This window comes from Mesoplodon mirus (genome assembly GCF_964341445.2).
Source record: "Mesoplodon mirus genome assembly, chromosome: 1".
Classification (NCBI taxonomy): Eukaryota; Metazoa; Chordata; class Mammalia; order Artiodactyla; family Ziphiidae; genus Mesoplodon; species Mesoplodon mirus.
Window position 1 is genome coordinate 151,251,723 of NC_138976.1, and position 4,319 is coordinate 151,256,041.

Sequence of the window (4,319 nt, forward strand, 5' to 3'; positions counted from 1 at the left end):
ACACTGCCCTCACTGAGGGAGTGGGTGTGGCCATCTCTGCTGTGACTGAACAAAGGGCAGGGGAGCAGGGGGCCCAGGGCAGGGCCCTCAGAGCCCGGCAGGCCCAGTGGAGTGTCACAAGCATTTAGGCCCAGGCCAAAGGGCGCTTTCTTTGTCTGCACAGCTGCCCAAACTCTCACCTTTCCACTCAGGCCGCCCTCTTACTTGAAGTGTGTGTGGAACCTGTCCGCGCAGTACACCTCGCTGCACAGCTAACCATAGGTCTGGGCATCGTAACTTCCTGCAAGGTGACCGAGGCTCGCAGGCAGATGGGTCCCTGGGACACACGCGGAGAGGCTCCTGCCCGGGCCACAGGCCGCCCACAGCCCCTGCCCCAGATCGGGGCCCGCAAAGCAGCCCTGTCTGAGTCCCCTGCCTCTAGAGGGAGTATTGGACCAACACTTGTAGAAAACGGGGTCCTTGCGGGCCACTCATTGGAGGGACACAAATAAATCTTGGCCGACTTTCTGCTGAAACTTACGAGCGTTCACACGTAAGCCTCTTACAAGGTCAGCTGTTTAGCTAAACATGAGCTCATGATCTAACTTTACACAATAATGAAGAAAGCAGCTACAAGGGGAGACAATCAGCCAAAACAATCAATACCAGAATAAGATTCCCAAGGCCATCCATCAGATGTAGGAATAATCGGGTGCAAGGCAGAAAATATACATAAAACTGGAACTGAAACAAGGCACAAGGATGTTGTCAAAGACTGGTAGGATCTCTAAAACATTTTTAAAGGACATGTCATTGATAAAGCTAAATACACAAAGGTTGTGTAATACAACAGATTAATCATTGAGAAGAGTGAAATTATGCTGTTTTGAAAACTATGGCAGGTCAGATTTTCTGCCTAATTATATAAGAAGATTTCTCTAAAAGATACCCATTATTTCAAAGACTTATTGGCTGTGAAATAAGTTAAGGGTATTTCAAATGGCTTGTCTTCAAAGAAAGGTGAGATGTAGGGGATCACAGAAAGTCGAGGGGAAAATAGGTCAATATATACATTGCTATATGGTTGACTAAGCCTTAGGCCAGCAACAATGGAGAGGACCTGACCCTTAGAAACGTACAAGTAAGCTGGAATCTTCAAAAGTTCAAATCTTTATATGTAAAAAGATTTATTAAAATGAATAACCAAGTGTTTTAATTGACATCAGAAGATGAAAACAATAAACCCTGAGAACATAGAAAAAGTTAAATAAAGATATGAGCAGAACTTAATACAACAGAAAACGTATAAAATTCAGGTGATTTAGTAAGTCCAAGGAATCTTCTTTGAAAAGATTTAAAAGACACACTTTGATTAAGGAAAACAAAAACATAAGTAAAGAATATACAGAAAGAGTCAGGACAATGTTAGAGCAGAGAATATATGAAATGCCAGTAAATTTGAACATTTCTGTCAAGTGGACCATTTCCTAGCTCCTAAAGTTTACCAAAACTGACACAAGAGGAAATCATTTAAGGTCATCATGTCTGCCCTTGGCATTCTCGGAACGCCCTGGCCTCAGAATGCAGCATCTGTAGTCCATGGTAACCTGCGGAGAGGGGGCGGGGCTGAGGGAGGTTGGGACACTGCCCTCACTGAGGGAGTGGGTGTGGCCATCTCTGCTGTGACTGAACAAAGGGCAGGGGAGCAGGGGGCCCAGGGCAGGGCCCTCAGAGCCCGGCAGGCCCAGTGGAGTGTCACAAGCATTTAGGCCCAGGCCAAAGGGCGCTTTCTTTGTCTGCACAGCTGCCCAAACTCTCACCTTTCCACTCAGGCCGCCCTCTTACTTGAAGTGTGTGTGGAAACTGTCCGCGCAGTACACCTCGCTGCACAGCTAACCATAGGTCTGGGCATCGTAGCTTCCTGCCAGGTGACCGAGGCTTGCAGGCAGATGGGTCCCTGGGACACACGCGGAGAGGCTCCTGCCCGGGCCACAGGGCGCCCACTGCCCCTGCCCCAGATCGGGGGCCGCAAAGCAGCCCTGTCTGAGTCCCCTGCCACTAGAGGGAGTATTGGACCAACACTTGTAGAAAATGGGGTCCTTGCGGGCCCCTCATTGGAGGGACACAAATAAATCTTGGCCGACTTTCTGCTGAAACTTACGAGCGTTCACACCTAAGCCTCTTACAAGGTCAGCTGTTTAGCTAAACATGAGCTCATGATCTAACTTTACACAATAATGAAGAAAGCAGCTACAAGGGGAGACAATCAGCCAAAACAATCAATACCAGAATAAGATTCCCAAGGCCATCCATCAGATGTAGGAATAATCGGGTGCAAGGCAGAAAATATACATAAAACTGGAACTGAAACAAGGCACAAGGATGTTGTCAAAGACTGGTAGGATCTCTAAAACATTTTTAAAGGACATGTGATTGATAAAGCTAAATACACAAAGGTTGTGTAATACAACAGATTAATCATTGAGAAGAGTGAAATTATGCTGTTTTGAAAACTATGGCAGGTCAGATTTTCTGCCTAATTATATAAGAAGATTTCTCTAAAAAATACCCATTATTTCAAAGACTTATTGGCTGTGAAATAAGTTAAGGGTATTTCAAATGGCTTGTCTTCAAAGAAAGGTGAGATGTAGGGGATCACAGAAAGTCGAGGGGAAAATAGGTCAATATATACATTGCTATATGGTGAACTAAGCCTTAGGCCAGCAACAATGGAGAGGACCTGACCCTTAGAAACGTACAAGTAAGCTGGAATCTTCAAAAGTTCAAATCTTTATAAGTAAAAAGATTTATTAAAATGAATAACCAAGTGTTTTAATTGACATCAGAAGATGAAAACAATAAACCCTGAGAACATAGAAAAAAGTTAAATAAAGATATGAGCAGAACTTAATACAACAGAAAACGTATAAAATTCAGGTGATTTAGTAAGTCCAAGGAATCTTCTTTGAAAAGATTTAAAAGACACACTTTGATTAAGGAAAACAAAAACATAAGTAAAGAATATACAGAAAGAGTCAGGACAATGTTAGAGCAGAGAATATATGAAATGCCAGTAAATTTGAACATTTCTGTCAAGTGGACCATTTCCTAGCTCCTAAAGTTTACCAAAACTGACACAAGAGGAAATCATTTAAGGTCATCATGTCTGCCCTTGGCATTCTCGGAACGCCCTGGCCTCAGAATGCAGCATCTGTAGTCCATGGTAACCTGTGGAGAGGGGGCGGGGCTGAGGGAGGTTGGGACACTGCCCTCACTGAGGGAGTGGGTGTGGCCATCTCTGCTGTGACTGAACAAAGGGCAGGGGAGCAGGGGGCCCAGGGCAGGGCCCTCAGAGCCCGGCAGGCCCAGTGGAGTGTCACAAGCATTTAGGCCCAGGCCAAAGGGCGCTTTCTTTGTCTGCACAGCTGCCCAAACTCTCACCTTTCCACTCAGGCCGCCCTCTTACTTGAAGTGTGTGTGGAAACTGTCTGCGCAGTACACCTCGCTGCACAGTTAACCATAGGTCTGGGCATCGTAGCTTCCTTCCAGGTGACCGAGGCTTGCAGGCAGATGGGTCCCTGGGACACACACGGAGAGGCTCCTGCCCGGGCCACAGGGCGCCCACTGCCCCTGCCCCAGATCGGGGGCCGCAAAGCAGCCCTGTCTGAGTCCCATGCCACTAGAGGGAGTATTGGACCAACACTTGTAGAAAATGGGGTCCTTGCGGGCCACTCATTGGAGGGACACAAATAAATCTTGGCCGACTTTCTGCTGAAACTTACGAGCGTTCACACCTAAGCCTCTTACAAGTTCAGCTGTTTAGCTAAACATGAGCTCATGATCTAAATTTACACAATAATGAAGAAAGCAGCTACAAGGGGAGACAATCAGCCAAAACAATCAATACCAGAATTAGATTCCCAAGGCCATCCATCAGATGTAGGAATAATCGGGTGCAAGGCAGAAAATATACATAAAACTGGCACTGAAACAAGGCACAAGGATGTTTTCAAAGACTGGTAGGATCTCTAAAACATTTTTAAACGACATGACATTGATAAAGCTAAATACACAAAGGTTGTGTAATACAACAGATTAATCATTGAGAAGAGTGAAATTATGCTGTTTTGAAAACTATGGCAGGTCAGATTTTCTGCCTAATTATATAAGAAGATTTCTCTAAAAAATACACATTATTTCAAAGCCTTATTGACTGTGAAATAAGTTAAGGGTTTTTCAAATGGCTTGTCTGCAAAGAAAGGTGAGATGTAGGGGATCACAGAAAGTCGAGGGGAAAATAGGTCAATATATACATTGCTATATGGTGAACTAAGCCTTAG